The sequence below is a fragment of the Procambarus clarkii genome, chromosome 49 (genome assembly GCF_040958095.1).
Source record: "Procambarus clarkii isolate CNS0578487 chromosome 49, FALCON_Pclarkii_2.0, whole genome shotgun sequence".
Taxonomy (NCBI): domain Eukaryota; kingdom Metazoa; phylum Arthropoda; class Malacostraca; order Decapoda; family Cambaridae; genus Procambarus; species Procambarus clarkii.
The window spans coordinates 26,989,788-27,016,250 of NC_091198.1; the positions used below are offsets into that span (position 1 = coordinate 26,989,788).

Below are 26,463 nucleotides of genomic sequence, written 5' to 3' on the forward strand. Positions count from 1 at the left end.
CCTGTGGTCCTGGGTTCGATCCCAGGCACCGGCGAGAAACAATGGGCAGAGTTTCTTTCACCCTATGCCCCTGTTACCTAGCAGTAAAATAGGTACCTGGGTGTTAGTCAGCTGTCACGGGCTGCTTCCTGGGGGTGGAGGCCTGGTCGAGGACCGGGCTGCGGGGACACTAAAAAAAGCCCCGAAATCATCTCAAGATAACCAGTTGGTATACAGAACTATATGCACATGTTTGCTGATGATGCCAAGATAATAGGAAGGATAAGAAACTTAGATGATGGTCATGCCCTTCAAGATGACCTGGACAAAATAAGTATCTGGAGCACCACTTGGCAAATGGAATTTAATTCTAATAAATGCCATGTTATGGAATGTGGAATAGGAGAACATAGACCCCACACAACCTATATATTATGTGAGAAATCTTTAAAGAATTCTGATAAAGAAAGAGATCTAGGAGGGGTTCTAGATAGAAAACTATCACCTGAGGACCACATAAAGAATATTGTGCGAGGAGCCTATGCCACACTTTCTCACTTCAGAATTGCTTTTAAATACATGGATGGCGATATACTAAAGAAATTGTTCACGACTTTTGTTAGGCCAAAGCTAGAATATGCAGCGGTTGTGTGTTGCCCATATCTTAAGAAGCACATCAACAAACTGGAAAAGGTGCAAAGACATGCTACTCAGTGGCTCCCAGAACTGAAAGGCAAGAGCTACGAGGAGAGGTTAGAGGCATTAAACATGCCAAAACTGGAAGACAGAAGAAAAAGAGGTGATATGATCACTACATACAAAATAGTAACAAGAATTGATAAAATCAATAGGGAAGATTTCCTGAGACCTGGAACTTTAAGAACAAGAGGTCATAGATATAAACTAGCTAAACACAGATGCCGAAGAAATATAAGAAAATACAAACAGAGTGGTAGACGGTTGGAACAAGTTAGGGGAGAAGGTGGTGGAGGCCAAGACTGTCAGTAGTTTCAAAGCGTTATATGACAAAGAGTGCTGGGAAGACAGGACACCACGAGCATAGCTCTCATCCAGTAACTATACTTAGGTAATTACACACATACACAGGAAGCAGCCCGTAACAACTGTTTAACTCCCAGGTACCTATTTACTGTTAGGTTAACAGAGCCATCAGGATGAAAGAAACTCTGCCCATTTGTTTCTGCCTTGACCGGGAATCGAACACGGGCTTAGGACTACGGCCCCAAGCGCTGACAACTCAGCCGTGAGGCCCGTTTTGTGTGTGTACTAAGCTATTTGTACTCACCTATTTGTGCTTGCGGGGGTTGAGCTTTGGCCTTTTGGTCCCGCCTCTCAACTGTCAATCAACTGGTGTACAGATTCCTGAGCCTACTGGGCTCTATCATATCTACATTTAAAACTGTGTATGGAGTCAGCCTCCACCACATCACTGCCTAATGCATTCCATCTGTTAACTACTCTGACACTGAAAAAGTTCCTTCTTACGTCCCTGTGTGTGTGTGTGTGTCTGTGTGTGTATGTGTGTGTGTGTGTGTGTGTACTCACCTAGTTGTGTCTGCAGGATCGAGCATTGAATCTTGGATCCCGACTTTCGAGCATCGGTTGTTTACAGCAATGACTCCTGTCCCATTTCCCTATCATACCTGGTTTTAAAATTATGAATAGTATTTGCTTCCACAACCTGTTCCTGAAGTGCATTCCATTTTCCCACTACTCTCACGCTAAAAGAAAACTTCCTAACATCTCTGTGACTCATCTGAGTTTCAAGCTTCCATCCATGTCCCCTCGTTCTGTTACTATTCCGTGTGAACATTTTGTCTATGTCCACTCTGTCAATCCCTCTGAGTATCTTATACGTTCCTATCATGTCCCCCCTCTCCCTTCTTCTTTCTAGTGTCGTAAGGCACAGTTCCCTCAGGCACTCCTCATACCCCATCCCTCGTAGCTCTGGGACGAGTCTCGTTGCAAACCTCTGAACCTTTTCCAGTTTCATTATATGCTTCTTCAGATGGGGACTCCATGATGAGGCGGCATACTCTAAGACTGGCCTTACGTAGGCAGTGTAAAGCGCCCTAAATGCCTCCTTACTTAGGTTTCTGAATGATGTTCTAACTTTTGCCAGTGTAGAGTACGCTGCTGTCATTATCCTATTTATATGTGCCTCAGGAGATAGATTAGGTGTTACGTCCACCCCCAGGTCTCTTTCACGCGTCGTTACAGGTAGGCTGTTCCCCTTCATTGTGTACTGTCCCTTTGGTCTCCTATCTCCTAGTCCCATTTCCATAACTTTACATTTGCTCGTGTTGAATTCCAGTAGCCATTTCTCTGACCATCTCTGCAACCTGTTCAGGTCCTCTTGGAGGATCCTGCAATCCTCATCTGTCACAACTCTTCTCATCAACTTTGCGTCATCCGCAAACATCGACATGTAGGACTCTACGCCTGTAAACATGTCGTTAACATATACAAGAAATAGAATTGGTCCCAGCACCGATCCTTGTGGTACTCCACTTGTTAGTGTTCGCCAGTCCGACTTCTCGCCCCTTACCGTAACTCTTTGGCTCCTTCCTGTTAGGTAGTTCCTTATCCATGCTAGGACCTTTCCCCCCACCCCCGCCTGCCTCTCGAGCTTGAACAGCAGTCTCATGTGCGGTACTGTATCAAAGGCTTTTTGGCAGTCCAGAAATATGCAGTCTGCCCAACCATCTCTGTCCTGTCTTATCCTCGTTATTTTATCATAGAATTCCAGAAGGTTTGTTAGGCACGATTTCCCTGTCCAGAACCCATGTTGATGTTTGTTCACAAACCTAATGTTCTCTAGGTGTGCAACCAGTCGTAGCCTAATTATTCTTTCCAGTATTTTACAGGGGATGCTTGTCAGTGATACAGGTCTATAGTTAAGTGCCTCCTCCCTATAACCTTTCTTGAAGATCGGCACGACATTTGCCTTCTTCCAGCAACTGGGCAATTCTCCTGACATAAGTGACTCATTAAAGATCATTGCCAGAGGCACGCTGAGGGCCTGTGCTGCTTCTTTTAGTATCCACGGTGATACTTTGTCTGGTCCAACTGCTTTAGTTGCATCTAGAGTTGTCAACTGTTTCATTACCTCCTCTGCTGTCACCTCTATATCTGATAGTCTTTCATCTAGGGTAACCCCTTCCAACAATGGGAGCTGCTCAGGCTCGGTAGTGAACACTCCATGGAAACTGGCATTCAGTACCTCGCAGATTTCCTTGTCACTTTCAGTATATGCCCCCTCTGTCTTCCTTAGTCTTGTCACTTGGTCGTTCACCGACATTTTTCTTCTTATATGACTGTGTAGTAACTTAGGTTGTTTTTTCGCTTTGATTGCAATATCGTTCTCATAGTCCCTTTCCGATGTTCGTCTTATGTTAATGTAATCGTTCCTAGCTCTGTTGTATCTGATCCTGTTGTCCTCTGTTCTTTGTCTTCTGTACTTCCTCCACTCCCTCCTGCTGGCCATTTTTGCTTCCTGACACTGTCTATTAAACCATGGGTTATTATATTCCTTCTTATTTTTTCCCTTTACCGTTGGTATAAATCTCTCTTCGGCCTCCTGGCATTTCTGTATGACTAGGTACATCATATCTTGGACTGTTTTTCCTCTAATTTCTTCCTCCCACTGCACTTCACCCAGATAGTCCCTTATCCTCTTATAGTCCCCTTTCCTGTAGTCAGCTCTCCTTTCCCAGATCTCTTGTCCCATGGTCATAAGTTTGAATTCCATCAAGTAGTCAAAGACTAGGACACAATGGTCACTGGCCCCTAGAGGTATTTCATGCTCTAAATTCTCGATATCTTCTACGTTCTGGGTGAAGTAAGTAAGTAATTATCAAAAGAAGGCACCAAACCGGGAAGGCTATGTAGCACCATCAAATACGCAAAATAATCAGAGGGCGCTAAATATCACCAAGGATGCCAATACGAGAACAAAAACGCATAAGGCGAACGATATCAAAAGTATCCGAGTCACCAAGAATTCTATCGAGGGATAGGTGACCGCGAGGGGCGGTCGGAAAGCAAGACACACGCTCGTCCTGGAAGTCAGGACATTCAAGAAGGACATGCACGACCGTAAGAGGGACAATGCAACTAGGACAATAAGGAGCAGGGCGGCGCTCCATCAAGTGACCATGGGTTAAGCGAGTATGGCCAATACGCAACCTCGCTAGAGCTGTTTCCCACCGCCGGTTACGGTGGAAGGAGGACGGCCACGAGGAAACACAACATTTAAGAGTACGTAGCTTGTTACCAGTAACAGACAACCAAGAAGCCTGCCAACGGGTAAGGACTGAGGAATGGATAACCGGGTAAAAGTCGGAATACGGAATGCCTTTACGAGAGATGGGACAAGAGCGGACAGCTTCCTTAGCGGCAGCATCCGCACGCTCATTTAAAGACACGCCAATATGGCTGGGAACCCAACAAAACTCAACCGACTTAAATTTACTGTGAACGAGAAACAGCCAATGCTGGATCTCGACAACTACCGGATGAACTGGATTAAAGCACCCGAGAGCCATGAGGGCACTACGAGAGTCAACAACAACCACAAAGGAAGACTGACAACGAGAAAGCAGGAGACGAAGAGCATAGAGAATAGCATAAAGTTCCGCTGTAAAGATGCTAGTCTCCGGAGGCAAGCGACACATATAAGTGCGATCAGGAAAAACAACAGAGTAGCCAACACCGTCCGCTGACTTAGACCCATCGGTGAAGACAGAAACGGAGCGGGAGTGAGAAGAAAAGTGCTCGAGGAAAAGGTGTTTTAGAACTGTAGGAGGGGTAAAAGCTTTAGTGATACGAGTCAAGGATGTACAAAACCGCGGAAGAGGGACCCTCCACGGGGGCAAAGAAGGAACAACACGAGGAGAAACATCAGAAATACGAACGGAAAGAGAATCCTGCAGGCGAGATAACCGGACAGAAAGAGGGAGGTGGTGAAGAGGAACAGGAACCGCAGGAGGGGTAAAAGTTAAAGCACGACAGAGACGAGAGGAAGGATGTTGCAAGGACCGCGCAAGATAGCGAAGACAGTAGCGATCACGGCGGTCCTGGAGAGACAGGAAGCCAGTGTCAACATACAAGCTAAGGACGGGAGTCGAACGAAAGGCACCAGAACTGAGGCGCAACCCAGCATGGTGCAAAGCATCAAGACGGCGAAGAGTAGAAGGAGAAGCAGACGAGTAAGCAGGGCAACCATAATCGAGCTTAGACAGGACGAGAGAGGAATGTAAAGCAAGGAGAGTGCGCCTATCTGCCCCCCAAGAAGTATGGGACAAGGTTCTGGGTGAAAATCAAGTCTAATAGGCTCGGTGCATCTCCTCCTCTTTCCCTTGTGTCTTCCTTCACATGTTGTGTCAGGAAATTCCTGTCTATAACATCTACTAATTTTGCTCCCCACGTTTCGTCCCCTCCATGGGGATTCCTTGATTCCCAATTTATCTCTCCATGATTTAGGTCCCCCATGATCAGCAGCTTCGCTCTCATTCTGTGGGCTAGTGTTGCTGCCTTCTGAAGTTCATCTATACATGCTTTGTTGTTGTCATCATACTCCTGCCTGGGTCTTCTACTGTTTGGTGGGGGATTGTAGATTACCAAGATCACAGTCTTCCTCCTTTCTACTGTCAGAGTTCCATGTATGAAGCTTGTGCACTCATTGGTAACTCGATTTCCCAGGTCTTCAAACTTCCATTTCCGCTTTATTAGGAGTGCTACTCCCCCTCCCTGTCTCTGTGTCCTCTCTTTTCGTATCACCTGGTACCCTTCAGGAAAGATTGCATCTGAGATCATGTCATTAATTTTAATTTCCACAATTGCAACTATGTCAGGATCTGCTTCACTCACTCTTTCTTTTATCTCTTCTGCTTTATTAGATACCCCATCAGCATTGGTGTACCAAACCTTGAGATTCTTCATGGAAACTCTTGTACCAGAGTTCTCCCTTTCTCTGGGGGTCTGGGGGGATCTGGGGGTGTCTGGGGGCAGGGGGGATCTGGGGGATCTGGGGGGGTGTCTGGGGGATGACTGGGGGCGGGGAGGATCCGGGGGATGTCCGGGGGGATCCGGGGGGTGTCTGGGAGGGTCCGGGGGGTGTATGGGGGGTGAAAGAGGTCAGGAGGGGTGCTTGGGGGGCTACTGGGGGCTGGGCTTCTAGGAAGGTAGGTAGGAGGGTCTGGGGTAGGGCCTGGGTAGGTAGGTCTGGAGTAGGAAGGGCATACTGGGTCTGAAGATTAGGGAGGGCATAGAGGGGTTGGGAGATAGCGTAAGGTTGGGAGTCAGATAGAAGTTGAGAGGTTGGGAGGGGGAAGGATAGAGGGGGTGGGGGGAACCTCCCACCCCCCTCGCAAGGGTGGGGGGGTCACATGGAAGGAGAGGGGATGAGGATGTGTGTGTGTGTGTGTGTGTGTGTGTGTGTGTGTGTGTGTGTGTGTGTGTGTGTGTGTGTGTGTGTGTGTGTGTGTGTGTGTATGTGTGTGTGTGTGTGTGTGCTCACCTAGTTGTACTCACATAGTTGTACTCACATAGTTGTACTCACATAGTTGTGCTTGCGGGGATTGAGCTTTGGCTCTTTAGTCCCCGGCTCTCAACCGTCAATCAAATGGTGATTCCTGAGCCTACTGGGTTCTGTCATATCTTCATTTAAAACTGTATATGGAGTCAGCCTCCACCACATCACTGCCTACTGCATTCCACCTGTTAGCTACTCTGACATTGAATAAGTTCTTTCTAACGTCCCTGTGGCTCATTTGGGTACTCAGTTTCCACCTGTGTCCCCTTGGTCGCGTACCACCAGTGTTGAATAGTTTATCCTTGTCTACCCTGTCAATGCCCCTGAGGATTTTGTAGGTAGTGATCATGTCACCCCTCACTCTTCTGTCTTCCAGTGTCGTAAGGTGCCTTTCCCGCAGCCTTTCCACGTAACTCAAGCCTCTTAGTTCTGGGACTAGTCTAGTGGCATACCTCTGAACTTTTTCCAGTTTCGTCTTGTGCTTGGCAAGGTACGGGCTCCATGCTGGGGCCACATACTCCAGGATTGGTCTTACATATGTGGTATACAAGATTCTGAATGATTCCTTACACAGGTACCTGAAGGCTGTTCTGATGTTAGCCAGCCTTGCATATGCCGCAGACATAATTATTTTTATGTGGGCTTTAGGAGACAGGTTTGGTGTGATATCAACTCCTAGATCTTTCTCTCTATCCGTTTCATTAAGTACTTCATCTCCTATTCTGTATCCCGTGTTTGGCCTCCTATTTCCACCGCCAAGTTTCATTACTTTGCATTTACTCACGTTGAACTTTAGCAGCCATTTGTTGGACTATTCATTCAGTCTGTCTAGGTCATCTTGTAGCCTCCTACTATCATCCTCTGTTTCAATCCTCCTTATAATTTCTACATCATCAGCAAATATTGAGAGAAACGAATCTATACCCTCTGGGAGATCATTTACATATACCAGAAACAGTATAGGTTCAAGGACTGACCCCTGCGGGACTCCACTTGTGGCGTCTCGCCAATCTGAGACCTCACCCCTCACAGTGACTCGTTGTCTTCTGTTGCTTAGGTACTCCCTTATCCAATGGAGTACCTTCCCTTTCACTCCAACTTGCATCTCCAGCTTTATCACTGGCCTCTTGTGTGGTACTGTATCAAAGGCTTTCTGGCAATCCAAAAATATGCACTCTGCCCACCCCTCTATTTCTTGCCTGGTCATAGAATTCAATTAACCCTGTGAGGCAGGACTTGCCATTCCTGAACCGATGTTGATGCTGTGTTACAAAATTCTTTCGCTCTATATGTTCCACTAGCTTTCTTCGCACAATCTTCTCCATTAGCTTGCATGGTATGCAGGTTAGAGACACTGGCCTGTAGTTCACTGCCTCCTGTCTATTTTTTTTCTTGTATATCGGGACTACATTAGCTGCTTTCCAAATTTCTGGCAGTTCCCCTGTTGCCAGTGATTTGTTATACACTATGGAGCGTGGCAAGCATAGTGCTTCTCCTCCTTTCTTTCGTATCCAAGGGGAGATTCCATCTGGACCTATAGCCTTTGTCACATCCAACTCTAGTGAAAACTTCCTTACACTGGTAATCACAAACTCTTCTAGTGGTTCCTGGTTAACTATTCCCTCTCATATCTCTGGAATTTCTCCTTGCTCTAAGGTGAAGACTCTCCTAGATTTTTTTTATTCAGTTCCTCACACACTGCCTTGTCGTTTCTAGTGAATCCTTCTGCCCCTATCCTTAATTTCATTACCTGTTCCTTTACTGTTTTTTTCAGAGGCCAGAATAGTGGCCAGAATACGCCTGGGATATAGACGTATCTGGCAGCTTTCTCAAAACCCAAATGTCGAGTACACAATATGTCAATTTTGTGAAAGAGAAAACATGCACTCTCTTGAACATTATATTGTAGAATGTCCCATACTGACTGACTTTCGCCCTCCTGGGCTAAGGTATGCTGAACTCTGTAATTACTATATGAGTACTGGAATACTTGATGATATATTGGACTTGTATCCAAGATTGACCATGTAATATACCAATCATACAATGTATATATATGATGTAACTATATAACCTGTGCTTGTAAAAGCACCTTCATCACCTTCAGTGATTAAGTGCTTAATTGCACACTAGTTTCTTTATCAGCTACCTCACCCTGTCAGAGTAAATGAGACAAATGTATGTGAATGCATGTGTGTGTGTATATATGTATGTATATGTGTGTGTGTGTATGTATATGTATGGGTATAAAGTATATATGGAAGCTTATCAGAATTACATTTCACCTTTGTGAATGTACATTAATGACACTATGTAAAAGACACATCTAACACTTTATGTAGGGCATACGTAAATCTGTGTATCTATGTATTTAATCTGTGTATCTATGTATTTACGTATGTAGGTTAGCTTAGCATTTTAAAAGCACCGAATCACCTTCTGTGGTTGAGTGTTCAATAAACCCTTGAACTATATGTTTAGCACTTCTCTAACCCTGTCCATGGAGGACAAAATAAAATGTATATATGCTGGTTAGCATTGTAAATGTGTGGCCACGTCTGTGGTAGAAAATATTAAAAAAAAAAAACAGCTTTTTTCTCCTGATGTGGCTGTGCAGCAATTTAGGTTGAGTCTTTGCCTTGCTTGCGATATCATTTTCGTATTGTTTTTCTGCCTCTCTTCTCATCCTGACATATTCATTCCTGGCATTCTGGTATCTTTCTCTGCTCTCAAGTGTCCTGTTATTCTTATAGTTTCTCCACGCCCTTTTACTTTGCTGCTTAGCTAGCCTACATCTCTGGTTAAACTATGGGTTTCTCATCTTCATTTCATAGTTTTCTTTTTTGGACTGGAACAACTTGCTTGCTGTTTTCTTGTACTTCTGCGTGATGTTATATCTGTTAGGTAAAATTCTCAACCCATCTGTTAGGAATTTTCTTATGTCCTCATAGTTTCCCTTTCGGAATGCCAGCCTTTTGATTTCAGTACCCTTCCTCGAGTTCAATAATCCTTTTTCAACCAGATACTCAAACACCAGTGCACTGTGGTCGCTCATTTCTACTGGGGCCTCAAAACCGATTTCCCTTATGTCGGAGTCGTTCAGAGTGAAAACTGGGTAGTCTCTCGCTGGTTCATCGTTTCCTCTCATCCTAGTAGGTTCTCTGACATGTTGGCTTAGAAAGTTTCTTGTCGCCACCTCCACTAGTTTGGCTCTCCATGTATCCTAACCTCCATGCGATTCTTTGTTCTCCCAGTCTATCCTTCCGTGATTGAAGTTCCCCATTATGAGCAAATGGGATCTATTTCTACAGGCAGCAGAGGCTGCCTTCTCAATTATAGCATTAACTGCCGTGTTGTTGTTGTCATACTCTTGCCTGGGTCTTCTGTCATTTGGTGGAGGGTTATATATCACTGCTACTACTACTTTTGTTCCTTCCATTGTCAAGGTGCCTGTTACGTAGTCTCTGAATCTCTCGCAGCCCAGGATGACCATCTCCTTGAAATTCTATTCCTTTCTCATTAGTAGGGCCACTCCCTATTAATGAGTAGGGACATACTGTGTGTGTGTGTGTGTGCCAAATGAGTAGGCACATACTGTGTGTGTGTGTGTGTGTGTGAGTGCTTACCTAAGTGTAATTACCTAAATTTAGTTACAGGATGAGAGCTACGCTCGTGGTTTCTCGTCTTCCCAGCACTCTTTGTTGTATAACGCTTTGAAACTACTGAAAGTTTTGTCCACTACCACGTTCTCACTTAGCTTGTCCCAACCGTTAACTACTCTGTTTGGGAAAGAACACTTACTAATATTTTTTGGCACCTATTTTTCTTTAGCTTGAATCTGTGATCTCTTGAAAGCTACTAGCGTGACATGTTATGTTCTCTATTATGTCTACTTCATGTATATATCTCTAACACACTCCTCAAGAAGCAGCCAGTAGCAGTTGTCTAACTCCCAGGTACCTGTTTGCTGAAGGCAAAGTTACAAATATAACAATGTAAATGCTCCCACGACTTGTGACAGCTGTTCCCCCTCCCCAGGTGGTGAGCGTCGTGGTCACCTACCTGGTCATTCTCATTCAGTTCCACTCCAACGACGCTCCAGGAGCCAGGACGGAGGTCAACGGTACCACTGCTCTGTGTCACTGTTGATGACGGTGCTCTCTGACAGCCTGTTACAGAGTAGCGGGCAGACAGTGCTGTCACCTCATACTCTGACATTCACTCACCAATTGTTAATTTTGTTTCTTCCTGAATAAACTCATGTTTCCTAGACCTGAATAAAGTCATGTTTATATGTGTGTCAGACCTGACTAACTCATGTTTATGTGTGTGTCAGACCTGAATAAACTCATGTATATATGTGTGTCAGACCTGACTAACTCATGTATATATGTGCGTCAGACCTAACTCATGTTTATATGTGTGTCAGACCTGACTAACTCATGTATATATGTGTGTCAGACCTGACTGACTCATGTTTATATGTGTGTCAGACCTGACTAACTCATGTTTATATGTGTGTCAGACCTGACTGACTCATGTTTATATGTGTGTCAGACCTGACTAACTCATGTTTATATGTGTATCAGACCTGACTAACTTATGTTTATATGTGTGTCAGACCTGACTAACTCATGTTTATATGTGTGTCAGAACTGACTAACTCATGTTTATATGTGTGTCAGACCTGACTAACTCATGTTTATATGTGTGTCAGACCTGACTAACTCATGTTTATATGTGCGTCAGACCTGACTAACTCATGTTTATATGTGTGTCAGACCTGACTAACTCATGTTTATATGTGTGTCAGACCTGACTAACTCATGTATATATGTGTGTCAGACCTGACTAACTCATGTATATATGTGTGTCAGACCTGACCAAACTCAAGTTTATTCAGGTCACAGCATTCACAGTAATCTCACTGTGATTATTGTTTGTAATTTTAATTTTTATTGTAATTGTTCCTTGATCTAGTATTCTGGTTCCTAGTTAATTAATTGTATAAATTTTAATTTCATTCATCACCACTCTTTAAATATTATACAATTTTCATTCCGTCTACTCCATTTTGCCAGGCAATATTCCATATCCTAGTCCAGTTGTATATTAACTGTTCTGATCTGTATTTTGTACTTACACTTTAGTACAAAATCACTTACACTACGCACTAATACTACTTCACTTAAATTATTAATAAGCGCAGGAGATATAAATTTTCTCATTAATATTAGATATCAGTTTAGTTTCATCTTTCATATTACTTTATTTGTATCATTTTAAATTTTTACTGTAAATGTTCCTAAATTTAGTTTTTTACTGCAATGTAATTACTTTCTTTATTGTATCTAACTGCTGTATGCTAGTAACTTACAAATTTGAAGCTCATTATTTATTTTTGAAATTACAGCTAAATTACGAACCAATTCCACTATTCAGGTCGTTGTTTTATGTATATTTAACTAACCATTTTTACTTGTATCATTAAAAAAAGAAGTTATATACTCACTCCCTAATATTAGCTATCAGTACTCTGTCTTGGTTTTATACTACCAAATTATTACTTTTTATTCAACAGCATTTGTTTTAATATTGTAGACAATTATCAAATTTTCTTCCTTTTGTCACACAAATATTCTCAAGAAGTTTTCTCTATTCTCACTGCATGCACACTGTCACTGACCCCGGTAATAGAATCTGCAATCACATGTTTACAATAACCAGCACATTGATCATCACTACTGTAGTTACTACACAGCAAACCTTGCAAAAACAAACATAAGAGAGCTGGCAAAATTAACCCTTGCACAATATTTTATTTGAAACTAAATCAAAAGATCAAATTCCAGTTGAGATAGACAATGTTAACATCAGGAATAAAAATGAAGGAAAGTTCCTTGGCTTATACATAGACAAGAGGCTAAACTTCAACACCCACATACAACACATAACCAAAAAAGTATAAAAAACAGTCAATATACTCTCTAAAGTCAGATATTATGCTCGCCTCTCATTTTACTACGCATTAATCTATTCCTATCTTACATACGGTATCGGTACCCGGGAGACAACCACTGCAAATTAGCACAAGCCATAATTTTATAAATACTCTAAAATTTATAAGTACTCTGAAATAAGAATTCGACTTTAATAATATTCACTCAAAAAAAAATCTGCTATCAGAACTATAACAAACTCTGTTTTCAGACAACACACAGCCTCTGTGTTTAAATTCCTTAACATGCTAAACATAAACTCACTCCACACATTCTCTTGTGCTATTTACATGTACAAAACCTACATTCCAATATACTAATCTTAATCTGAAACTTTTCCTTTATAGGTGTAATAGAACCCATGAGCACCACACCAGAAATAAATATCTCTTTGATATCCCCAGAGTCAAACTAAATATGTGCAAACACTCCATACAAATAAAAGGACCCAGACTATGGAACTCACCTCTTATTGAATTAAAAAATTGTTCAACCTATGCCTTATTCAAAAATAAAACCTAAAAGTACCAAACTTCATCCGCATAGTTTCCTATATTATGTTTCAAACTCAAACTGTTATTTGTGCTACCCACTCACCCAATTTTAGTATTTAAGAGAAGCAAATTCTTCAGTGTTAACACTCCCATAAATGATTATGTAGTTATTATAGTAAACTCAAGTTGTGCTACAATGTATACCTATTAATAATCTCACCTTTATTTGTTAGCTTTATGACCTGCCCGAAACGCTATTCGTGTTAGTGACTTTGCAAGAATGTAACAATACCAATGTTATGACCCCTCGCAACCTAATGTATCTTCTTGAATATAAATAAATAAATAAATAAATAAAATAAATGTGTCACACTTGATTGTGTCCCTTATGTGTGAGTGTCAGGTGTATTGAAAGTTTCTAATGTGTGATGCCTGTCACCCACTTGTCTGGGGTCAGACTTGAATCTCTCCTTGTGTGTCAGAATACACTCTCCCACTGTGTGTCAGATTAGACTATCCCTCCTTATGTGTTAGATTAGACTATCCACATGTATGTTAGATTAGACCATACACCTGGTGTAGCAGATTAGGCCATACATCTGGTGTAGCAGATTAGACTGTCACATTGTGTGTCAGATTAGACTATCTAATATTGTGTCAAGTTAGACAATGTCCTTGTGTGTGTTAGATTAGACTATCCCCTTGAGTGTCAGCTTACACTATACCCCCTTGTGTGTTAGATTAGATTATCCCCTTGTGATTCAGATTAGACTATCCCCCTTGTAAGAGTCAAGCTAGACAAATCCTCTTGTGAGTCAGATTAGACAATCCCCTTGTGTTTTAGATAAGACTATCCTTTTGTGTGTCAGGCTAGACTATCTCCTTGTGTTGCAGATTAGACTATCCCCTTGTGTGTCAGATTAGATTATACCCTTGTGTTAGATGAGAGCATCTCCTTGTTTGTCACATTAGACTATCCCCCCTGTATATCAACCTTAACTATCCCCTTGTGTGTAAGCTAAGACTATTCCCTTGCGTGTCAGCTTCGAATATTTCCCTTGTATGTTACATTAGAATAACATACAGACTAAAACACGCATGTGTGTGTTAGATCAGACTATCACATTGTGTCTGATTAGACTTTCCCCTATTGTGTCATGTTAGACAATGTCCTTGTGTGTCAGATTTGCCTATCCCCTTTGTGCAGCAGATTAGACTATCCCTTTGTGTGTCAGATTAGACTATCCCCTTATGTGTCAGACTGACCAAAACCTTGTGTGTCAGACTGACCAAAACCTTGTGTGTCAGACTGACCAAAACCTTGTGTGTCAGACTGACCAAAACCTTGTATGTCACACTGACCAAAACCTTGTGTGTCAGACTGACCAAAACCTTGTGTGTCAGACTGACCAAAACCTTGTGTGTCAGACTGACCAAAACCATGTGTGTCAGACTGACCAAAACCATGTGTGTCAGACTGACCAAAACCTTGTGTGTCAGACTGACCAAAATCTTGTGTGTCAGACTGACCAAAATCTTGTATGTTACTGCATCACTACACATGTGCTGTCTGTGATACCACTGCACCATACAGGTGCTGTCTGTGTTACCACTGCACCATACAGGTGCTGTCTGTGATACCACTGCACCATACAGGTGCTGTTTGTGATACCACTGCACCATACAGGTGCTGTCTGTGTTAGCACTGCACTACACTGGCCTTTCCATATTTTCTCCTGTTTCTCCATGTTCTGCAAATGCTAGCAGTATGTTCTCTTCAAGTTCAATTCATGTTTTCACCTGTTTCTCCAAGTTCTTTGCACCCTCTTTCATGTTCTCTACGTTTTCCCCCCCATGTTTTCTGTGTTCTTTTTTCATATTCTCCATGTTCTCAGATTGTTCTTCGTAAGTTCGTTGTTCATCTTTTGTATACTCTAAATATTCTTTTTCACGTTTTCATGCTCTCTGCAAGTTCATATTCCCCACATGTTCGCTGTGTTCATCACATTCTCTTACATGTCCTTTAAAATCAAATGTTCAATTGTTTCTGTCATTCAGTAATTAGTTCTTTGTCGAATATCATCACCCGCATTACTATTCCCACAACAAATTTAGTTATAATACATTTAGCTATTTACAAATTATTTATTACAAAGCATTTATTAAGTCATTTACTGAGGTTTATTTTCAAGAGATATGTCAATGTATATCTCCTTAACAACTTGTCATTTCTTACCAGCACTGTTCTTAAACAAATGTGCACTTTATAGAGTAACAAATTTACCAAGACAATCTTTTCTTTTAACGTTTCTTAACTTAAATAATTCTTCATTCAACTTTAAAAATAGTCATGTTCGTCATCATTACATCATTTCTTAACTAAAATAATCCCTCTCTCAACTAAAAATAATCATGTTGATCATCTTTCAACACTTTCTTGACCCGATTATGCTTCTTTTTTATCCTTGATAAAATAACTTTTGATGTGTCTGAGAATATCTTTTGACTGTATGAAGAGTATTTTGATGCCTTTGAGCGTGTCATTGGAGAATAAAGGTGACATGAGAGTATCATTTGATGCACAGAGATGACATGAGGGTATCATTTGATGCGCAAAGATGACATGAGAGTATCATTTGATGCGCAGAGATGACATGAGAGTATCATTTGATGCACAAAGATGACATGAGAGTATCATTTGATGCACAAAGTTGACATGAGAGTATCATTTGATGCGCAAAGATGACATGAGAGTATCATTTGATGCACAAAGATGACATGAGGGTATCATTTGATGCACAAAGATGACATGAGGATATCATTTGATGCGCAAAGATATCTCGTAGAGTAACTATAGTTTAGAAAGGATTTAAAGAAATTACCTTTGACAACTTTCGTACTCCATGAAGTATAATGTAAGTTAAGAAACTGTTGAATGAAGTTACACTTGACTATTTTCAGTTGAGAGAAGTGTTATTTTAGTTAAGAAATGATGAAACGATTCCCGTTGACTATTTTTGGATAAAAAGAAGCATAATGGTAGTTAAGAAAGTGTAGAAAGATAAGGAACACTGAACTGTTTTTGGTCTCCAAAATTTTTCATTTTAAACTGGTCTCTGAAAAATTGGGTGCTTAAACGGATAACACAGCAGTAAATGGACAAAAAAAAATTGCACTAAAGGGTCTATTTAAAAAAAATGAGTGCTAAGGGGTCTATTATCTGGAAACAAAACCAAAATTGGGCACTAAGTTGTCTATCCCATTACTACCGTGCAGTGATGTCCTTGCACTACACAGGTGCTGTCAGTGTTACCGCTGCACTACACGGGAACTGTCCGTGTTACCACGACACAACACAGGTGCTATCAGTGCCACAACTGCACTGCACAGTGCTGTCAGTGTTACCCTTACACTAAGCAGGCGCTATCACTGATACCACTGCACTAAGCAGGTGCTGTCAGTGTTACTGCAGCACTATACAGGTGCTCTCAGTATTACAACTGCACTATACAGGTGCAATCAGGGTTACTGCTTACTTACATAACTGCTGTCAGTGTTACTGCTGCAATATGCAGGTGATGTCAGTGTTTCTGCAACACTACGCAGGTGCTGTCAGTGTTACCGCAACACTACGCAGGTGCTGTCAGTGTTACCGCAACACTATGCAGGTGCTGTCAGTGTTACCGCAACACTACGCAGGTGCTGTCAGTGTTACCGCACCACTACATAGGTCCTGTCAGTGTTACTGCAACACTACACAGGTCCTATCAGTGTTACTGCAGTACGATACAGGTGTTGTTAGTGTTACTGCAGCACTGTACAGGTGCTGTTGTTGTAATCTACAAGTTAGTAGGAATTATTAGCTAGAGGATCATTACTACAACACTTAACGAATGATGATTGGAAGTACATGTTAAGTAGACAGACTATGGATCACATATCTAAGAAAGGTCAATGGATTAAGACCGAAGCTGTTTAGCCAAATTAATAATTCCTGGAAAGAGGAATTATTCTTCGTCAGGCTTCTAGGATCAAGGTTACCGCTCTAGGGATAAGGTTAATCGGATTATACCTTCCTTGAGAGGCGGGGTGAAATGTTTGAGGCCATGGTTGGCTAAAGTCAGTCTGATTGTGGGAGTTGAACTGAGAAGTCCTCTGGATCTCCGTTTGTGGCAGCAGCGAAGTGTAGCAGACAGCTATGCGAGAACCTGATGTGATCTTAGTGACCAAGTTAAGTCTGCAGTATGTGAGTATTGAGTGAAAGACTAACCGGGTGTGGAGCGTTGTAGTAATCATTCCGTATTCGGGACTTAAGCGGAAGTTACGAGTGTGGGTGGTGATCGCGGAGGTCAAGTGGTCTATGGGTATTGGAAGTGTATTGACCTAATAGAGTATGTTAATATGTTATTATTTGTCAGAGTCTATTCTTTGTAATTAAATGACAAAACCCGACGGCCTTTAAATACCTTCCATCTGTCCCCTTATAGTGTTCCTGGTTTGGTTGGTGAGGGAATGTTAGGGAATTGGTAGACGACATATTTGGTGGCAGCGCAAACAGGTTTTGGAACACTTTGCGAGATGAAGGAAGTGTGGTTCTGGTTTAGTTGGTGAGGGAATGTTCGGGAAATGGTAGACGTCGGGTTGTGGTGAGAATGGTGGTTACTAGACGGAGGAAAGATGGGTCAGGTGAGATCAGGTCAGAGGAGTTAGTTAATTAAAGGGACTAGGCCATTGTGGGGCACATGTGGGGTTTATTTCTTTCTTTCCAGATTCCCGCAACGAGAGACGGCTAAGAGGCAAGTCTATACCACTGAAGCATCGGGATCCAAAACAAGTGCAGTGTTCGTAGTGCGGATTATACAGTGTTCGTAGTGCGGATTATACAGTGTTCGTAGTGCGGATTATACAGCATGGCGAGGTAAACTAGCGAGGGTGAATGTGGGCCAGCGTGAGCCATGTGCAGGCCAAGCGATGGGTGGGCCAAGCGAGCCGCACCTTGGAGCTTGTTTTATATCGTTGGTAAGGTGGAAATAGTGAGAAACCGTTGCTAAGGTGAAATTAAGCGTGAAAACTACGTAATTTAAAGTTAATTAAATTTCATGTAACGTGTAAATCGAATATTTTAAAGATAATGAAATATTACCTAAAGTACTGTGCGAGTTCCGGCGTTGTCAGGTGTAGATACAGAAAATAGGCGCAGTGAATTATGGACACCTTGGCATAGCGAGCGACGCATAATTTGACGTCTGGGGTTCGACGTCTAGTGTACCGTGAAAAGGTCCATGGAGATTTTTTGTGGGTACAGGTAGGATTATGAAGAGTGTTACCTTGGGACACGGGGAGCATGTCCCGTTGGTGGGGGTGTGTGGCGCCGGGAGTAGTGCATGGTTGTGTATTGGTGTTTGGATGCCAAGTGTAGTGCATGGTTGTGTATTGGCGTTTGTACGCCGGGGTGTGTAGTGTAATGCACGTGTAGTGGCTTATTAAACGCCAGCGTAATGCATAGTATTTACTGTAGTGAATTGTGCATGTTTTGACTGTTGATATTATGGATGTAGTATAGTGCATGATATTGTTGGGATTGTAGCGCCAAGGTGTAGCATGTGTAGCGTTACTGGTTGTCGTAACGCCGGGTGTATTGTAGACATTAGCGTTGAAGTATGGTAACGCAGGTGGTAGAGTGTGGCGGGTGGCCACTACACAAAACATTATACCTGACGAGTGTTGGTCAGGTAATTAAGGGATTACCAGAGAAAAGGGGGTGTGTGTGGCATCTGGTTGCTTATTGGTGGTATCGGTGGTGACGTCTCGGGGTGTTTTGATGCGCTCTGGCGCAAGGCATATGCCTGTAGTGGTAATGGTGTTGGGGGACGCCCTGTGTGTTGTGTTGATGGCGTTGAAGACGCTGTGTGTTTGTTCAGGGCGTTGGGGACGCCGTGTGTTGTGTTGATGGCGTTGAAGACGCTGTGTGTTTGTTCAGGGCGTTGGGGACGCCGTGTGTTGTGTTGAGGGCGTTGGGGACGCCGTGTGTTGTGTTGAGGGCGTTGGGGACGCCGTGTGTTGTGTTGAGGGCGTTGGGGACGCCGTGTGTTGTGTTGAGGGCGTTGGGGACGCCGTGTGTTGTGTTGAGGGCGTTGGGGACGCCGTGTGTTGTGTTGAGGGCGTTGGGGACGCCGTGTGTTGTGTTGAGGGCGTTGGGGACGGCGTGTGTTGTGTTGAGGGCGTTGGGGACGCCGTGTGTTGTGTTGAGGGCGTTGGGGACGCCGTGTGTTGTGTTGAGGGCGTTGGGGACGCCGTGTGTTGTGTTGAGGGCGTTGGGGACGCCGTGTGTTGTGTTGAGGGCGTTGGGGACGCCGTGTGTTGTGTTGAGAGCGTTGGGGACGCCGGGTGTTGTGTTGAGGGCGTTGGGGACGCCGGGTGTTGTGTTGAGGGCGTTGGGGACGCCGGGTATTGTGTTGTGGGCGTTGGGGACGCCGGGTGTTGTGTTGAGGGCGTTGGGGACGCCGGGTGTTGTGTTGAGGGCGTTAAGGACGCCGTGTGTTGTGTTGAGGGCGTTGGGGACGCCGTGTGTTGTGTTGAGGGCGTTGGGGACGCCGTGTGTTGTGTTGAGGGCGTTGGGGACGCCGTGTGTTGTGTTGAGGACGTTGGGGACGTCGTGTGTTGTGTTGAGGACGTTGGGGACGCCGTGAGTTGTGTTGAGGGCGTTGGGGACGCCGTGTGTTGTGTTGAGGACGTTGGGGACGCCATTGGGTGGTGTAGTGTAGTGGCGTTTGGACGCCTGGTATGGAGTGTGGTGTTGTGGAGTATATGGTGGCGCAGGAGCGCCAGGTAGTGGTCGGTAAGGTAAGTATTGGCGTAGCAAAAAAAAAGGGGAGGAAGTGAAGCCAACGTAACGTTATAGGCGAAATTCGCCCCTGACATCAAAGCAGGGATAGGGGCCAGCTGCAATGGCTTTGCAGCTGCGCTCAGGCTATATACGGGGAGAGTAAGGAGCCGAGGGGGTGTCATGTAATAATGGGATCGAGCCAGGGGACTCCGAGGGAATATTTTGCAGGTACAGGCTTGAGAAGGTCCCCCGGGATCATGTCACAGAGCTTCAGGTAGAGTACAAGGGAAGCTATGAGGCTACACTCAGTAATTCTAGAAAAAAAGAGGAGGAAGTGAAGCCAACGTAACGTTATAGGCGAAATTCGCCCCTGACATCAAAGCAGGGATAAGGGCCAGCTGCAATGGCTTTGCAGCTGCGCTCAGGCTATATACGGGGAGAGTAAGGAGCCGAGGGGGTGTCATGTAATAATGGGATCGAGCCAGGGGGCTCCGAGGGAATATTTTGCAGGTACAGCGGTCGGGAAGGTGTGAATACAGGTGGACACACTCTGGGCAGATGGGCCTAGAGTAATGTTCTACAGTTGTGGTGAGCACAGCAAGGAAGGATGACCAGAGAGCTGTGAGGTATCTACAGCGTTCTGGGATTGGTGCCCTGGAACAAGACGTCAGCACAGACCCGAGGGAACATTACCCTGGGGTAGGAATCTCCGTTGCTCTGGAGGCCAGGATCACGTTAGCTCAGAGCAACGATGGGACATTGACAACATTCACCTGGCTGGACAGCCTGGGTTTTGCCTGGGTCATGGAGGATCTATGACTTAGCAACCATGGGACACGAAGACAAGAGAAGTGATGCTGCCAATTGTGGAGGAGGCCAGTGAAACATTGTGTGATCATTGTAAGCCCTTATGTCAACAGTACAGGGCAAGATGTTAAATTGTTAGTAACTTATTACTAAGGATGAAGAACCTTAGATATATATGTGTGTTGTGTATATATTAATGACTAGTGTCATTTCTGTTTAAGTGCCAGCATTCTGGTCCATGTAATTTTATGGTTATGTTTGTATGTAATTATATGTCAGCAGTTTAGGTATATGTGCATTGTTGGAGATGGGAAAAATTATTACAGACTATTTTACCTGTGCTATGATGTGAATATAATGTATATGTTGGAGAAGTGTTGTGAGTCATGTCGGGGAAAATTTTAATTTATTTCATCGTGTGTATGATGAACTTATTGGATGATTTTTTAGTTGTACATATATGGTGGGTGTATCCTCCAGGTCCTTGCACTAATGGAACCATTGCAATGATGCATATGGGGACATATGCGTGTTTAAGGAGGGGAGTGGTGTTGTAATCCACAAGTTAGTAGGAATTATTAGCTAGAGGATCATTTATTTATTTATTTATTTATTTATGCATATACAAGAATGTACATAAGGAATGTGAGGATACAAATATGGTAATTACAGTCTTGTAAAGCCACTAGCACGCGCAGCGTTTCGGGCAGGTCCTTAATCTAAGAAAATTTTAAGGAGGTAAATACTTGCAAAATTTATAGACAAAAAAATGATAACAGATTACATGAAATGAAAAAAAAAGATGAGAGAAAATTGTAGGTACAGTATATTAAAGCACATAGGTAGCTAAGATTGATTGCAATGACAGCATGAATGGTAGTTGACAACAAATTGGTAGGCACAATACAGCAGAAACAATATAAGATTGATTGCAATGACAGCTTGAATGGTAGTTGACAAAAATTGGTAGTCACAATACAGCATATGGCTAGCACATAAAAGAAGACAGCAATGAACACAATGATAAGGTTGTTTGATATTACATAAAAATTAGGAGATTGGGTAACACTAGGTACAGAGCAAATTTAAAGCTCAGTGTAGGAAACTAAGATGAAGTTAGGTACTTTTTGGTTTTGCTTTTAAATAAGGCAAAGGTTTTGCAGTTTTTCAATTCACTAGGGAGTGAGTTCCATAGACTAGGTCCCTTAATTTGCATAGAGTGTTTACACAGATTAAGTTTGACCCTGGGGATATCAAAGAGATATTTATTTCTGGTGTAGTGATAATGGGTCCTATTACATCTGTCCAGGGAGAGTTTCAGAGCATGGTTTGCATTTAAGAACAGGGTTTTGTAAATGTAGTTGACACAAGAGAATGTGTGGAGGGAGTTAATATTTAGCAAGTTTAGGGATTTAAACAAGGGAGCTGAGTGTTGTCTGAAAGCAGAGTTAGTTATTATTCTGATAGCAGATTTTTGCTGTGTGATGATGGGATTAAGGTGGTATGCAGTGGTAGACCCCCATGCACAGATACCATAATTAAGATAGGGGTAGATTAGTGCATAATATAGTGAGAGGAGAGCAGAGTTAGGAACATAATATCTGATTTTGGAGAGTATACCAACTGTCTTAGAGACTTTCTTAGTTATGTGTTGAATGTGGGTGCTGAAGTTGAGTCTCTTGTCTAGGAATAGGCCAAGAAACTTGCCATCATTTTTATTACTGATGTTAATGTTGTCTATCTGTAGCTGAATTGCATTTGATGATTTGCTTCCAAATAAGATGTAGTAAGTCTTTTCGATGTTTAATGTTAGTTTGTTCGTTGACATCCATAAGTGGACTTTTTTTAATTCATTATTGACAACATTATTTAGTGTATGTGGGTTGAGGTTTGAATAGATAAGGGTAGTATCGTCAGCAAACAATATAGGTTTCAGAATATTAGAGACATTAGGCAGATCGTTTATATATATAAGAAATAGAAGAGGTCCTAAGATGCTGCCCTGTGGCACTCCAACGGTAATTGGTAGAGTGGAAGAAGTTGTATCATTGATGGTTACATATTGGTGTCTGTCACTAAGATAGGATCGGATGTAGTCAAGGGCAAGGCCTCGGATTCCATAATGCTGGAGTTTAAGTAAGAGGTAGTTGTGATTAACAGTATCAAAGGCTTTTCTTAGGTCAATGAAGAGTCCAATCGGAAACTCATTTTTGTCAAGGGCTGAGTAGATAACGTCAAGGAGACTAATGATTGCATCGTTGGTGCTCTTTTGGGACCGGAAGCCAAACTGGCAGGGGCTGAGTATGTCGAATTTTACGAGGTAGGAATAGAGCTGTTTGTAAATAATTTTTTCAAATATTTTTGATAGAATGGGTAGATTTGATATTGGTCTATAATTGTTTATGTCCGCCGGATTGCCTCCTTTATGGACTGGCGTTACTCTTGCTTTTTTGAGGATATCAGGGAAGGTGTGACACTCTATAGATCTGTTGAACAGTAGTGCTATGGGTGGGGCAAGGGCATGGGAGGCTCTCTTGTACACAATGGACGGAATTTCACTGGTGTTCCCTGCCTTGGTTTTTAGAGAGTGTATGATGGACACAACATCTGCCGGGCTGATTGGTGAAAGAAGAAGATAGTTTGGATAGCTGCTTGAGAGATGTGTGTTAATATGTGTCTGAGTCTGTAGGATTTTACTGGCAAGATTAGCACCAACCGATGAAAAGAAACTATTAAATTAATTTGCCATTTCTAAATCAGTTGACGGTATATCACCATCCTTGTAGAGTTTTATTTGGTTATGTGAGTGTTGTTTAGTTCCTAGGATACTAGAGATAGTACAATCATTACTACATTATATCAGTATATCATTACTACAACACTTAACGAATGATGATTGGAAGTACATGTTAAGTAGACAGACTATGGATCACATATCTAAGAAAGGTCAATGGATTAAGACCGAAGCTGTTTAGCCAAATTAATAATTCCTGGAAAGAGGAATTATTCTTCGTCAGGCTTCTAGGATCAAGGTTACCGCTCTAGGGATAAGGTTAATCGGATTATACCTTCCTTGAGAGGCGGGGTGAAATGTTTGAGGCCATGGTTGGCTAAAGTCAGTCTGATTGTGGGAGTTGAACTGAGAAGTCCTCTGGATCTCCGTTTGTGACAGCAGCGAAGTGTAGCAGACAGCTATGCGAGAACCTGATGTGATCTTAGTGACCAAGTTAAGTCTGCAGTATGTGAGTATTGAGTGAAAGACTAACCGGGTGTGGAGCGTTGTAGTAATCATTCCGTATTAGGGACTTAGGCGGAAGTTACGAGTGTGGGTGGTGACCGCGGAGGTCAAGTGATCTATGGGTATTGGAAGTGTATGGACCTAATAGAGTATGTTAATATGTTATTATTTGTCAGAGTCTATTGTTTGCAATTAAATGACAAAACCCGACGGCCTTTAAATACCTTCCATCTGTCCCCTCATAGTGTTCCTGGTTTGGTTGGTGAGGGAATGTTAGGGAATTGGTAGACGACATATTTGGTGGCAGCGCAAACAGGTTTTGGAACACTTTGCGAGATGAAGGAAGTGTGGTTCTGGTTTAGTTGGTGAGGGAATGTTCGGGAAATGGTAGACGTCGGGTTGTGGTGAGAATGGTGGTTACTAGACGGAGGAAAGAAGGGTCAGGTGAGACCAGGTCAGAGGAGTTAGTTAATTAAAGGGACTAGGCCATTGTGGGGCACATGTGGGGTATATTTCTTTCTTTCCAGATTCCGGCAACGAGAGACGGCTAAGAGGCAAGTCTGGACCACTGAAGCATCGGGATCCAAAACAAGTGCAGTGTTCGTAGTGCGGATTATACAGTGTTTGTAGTGCGGATTATACAGTGTTTGTAGTGCGGATTATACAGTGTTCGTAGTGCGGATTATACAGCGTGGCGAGGTAAACTAGCGCGGGTGAATGTGGGCCATGTGCGGGCCAAGCGAGCCGCACCTTGGAGCTTGTTTTATATCGTTGGTAAGGCGGAAATAGTGAGAAACCGTTGCTAAGGTGAAATTAAGCGTGAAAACTACGTAATTTAAAGTTAATTAAATTTCATGTAACGTGTAAATCGAATATTTTAAGGATAATGAAATATTACCTAAAGTACTGAGCGAGTTCCGGCGTTGTCAGGTGTAGATACAGAAAATAGGCGCAGTGAATTATGGAAACCTTGGCATAGCGAGCGACGCATAATTTGACGTCTGGGGTTCGACGTCTAGTGTACCGTGAAAAGGTCCATGGAGATTTTTTGTGGGTACAGGTAGGATTTTGGAGAGTGTTACCTTGGGACACGGGGAGCATGTCCCGTTGGTGGGGGTGTGTGGCGCCGGGAGTAGTGCATGGTTGTGTATTGGTGTTTGGACGCCAAGTGTAGTGCATGGTTGTGTGTTGGCGTTTGTACGCCGGGGTGTGTAGTGTAATGCACGTGTAGTGGCTTATTAAACGCCAGCGTAATGCATAGTATTTACTGTAGTGAATTGTGCATGTTTTGACTGTTGATATAATGGATGTAGTATAGTGCATGACATTGTTGGGATTGTAGCGCCAAGGTGTAGCATGTGTAGCGTTACTGGTTGTCGAAACGCCGGGTGTATTGTAGACATTAGCGTTGAAGTATGTTAACGCAGGTGGTAGTGTGTGGCGGGTGGCCACTACACAAGACATTATACCTGACGAGTGTGGGTCAGGTAATTAAGGGATTACCAGAGAAAAGGGAGTGTGTGTGGCGTCTGGTTGCTTATTGGTGGTGTTATCGGTGGTGACGTCTCGGGGTGTTTTGATGCGCTCTAGCGCAAGGCATATGCCTGTGGTGGTAATGGTGTTGGGGGACGCCGTGTGTGTTGTGTTGATGGCGTTGAAGACGCTGTGTGTATGTTCAGGGCGTTGGGGACGCCGTGTGTTGTGTTGAGGGCGTTGGGGACGCCGTGTGTTGTGTTGAGGGCGTTGGGGACGCCGTGTGTTGTGTTGAGGGCGTTGGGGACGCCGTGTGTTGTGTTGAGGGCGTTGGGGACGCCGTGTGTTATGTTGAGGGCGTTGGGGACGCCGTGTGTTGTGTTGAGGGCGTTGGGGACGCCGTGTGTTGTGTTGGGGACGCCGTGTGTTATGTTGAGGGCGTTGGGGACGCCGTGTGTTGTGTTGAGGGCGTTGGGGACGCCGTGTGTTGTGTTGAGGGCGTTGGGGACGCCGTGTGTTGTGTTGGGGACGCCGTGTGTTGTGTTGAGGGCGTTGGGGACGCCGTGTGTTGTGTTGAGGGCGTTGGGGACGCCGTGTGTTGTGTTGAGGGCGTTGGAGACGCCGTGTGTTATGTTGAGGGCGTTGGGGACGCCGTGTGTTGTGTTGGGGACGCCGTGTGTTGTGTTGGGGACGCCGTGTGTTGTGTTGAGGGCGTTGGGGACGCCGTGTGTTGTGTTGAGGGCGTTGGGGACGCTGTGTGTTGTGTTGAGGGCGTTGGGGACGCCGTGTGTTGTGCTGAGGGCGTTGGGGACGCCGGGTGTTGTGTTGAGGGCGTTGGGGACGCCGGGTGGTGTCTTGAGGGCGTTGGGGACGCCGGATGTTGTGTTGAGAGCGTTGGGGACGCCGTATGTTGTGTTGAGGGTGTTGGGGACGCCGTGTGTTGTGCTGAGGGTGTTGGGGACGCCGTGTGTTGTGTTGAGGGCGTTGGGGACGCCGTGTGTTGTGTTGAGGGCGCTGGGGACGCCGTGTGTTGTGTTGAGGGCGTTGGGGACGCCGTGTGTTGTGTTGAGGGCGTTGGGGACGCCGTGTGT

At 43.7% G+C, this 26,463-nt stretch overlaps 1 long non-coding RNA gene across 2 annotated transcripts in view; it reads right to left on the bottom strand.

Annotated features, from left to right (window-relative positions):
* LOC138351236 (uncharacterized) overlaps nucleotides 1-26,463 on the bottom strand; it is a 54,880-nt gene that overhangs the window by 20,080 nt on the left and 8,337 nt on the right. The window contains exon 3 of one of the 2 annotated variants that reach the window (XR_011222380.1): nucleotides 10,598-10,704. The exons of the other annotated variant lie outside the window; for it this stretch is intronic. This is a non-coding gene — a long non-coding RNA (uncharacterized lncRNA). The remainder of the gene's footprint in view (nucleotides 1-10,597; nucleotides 10,705-26,463) is intronic. 2 annotated transcript variants of the gene reach the window in all.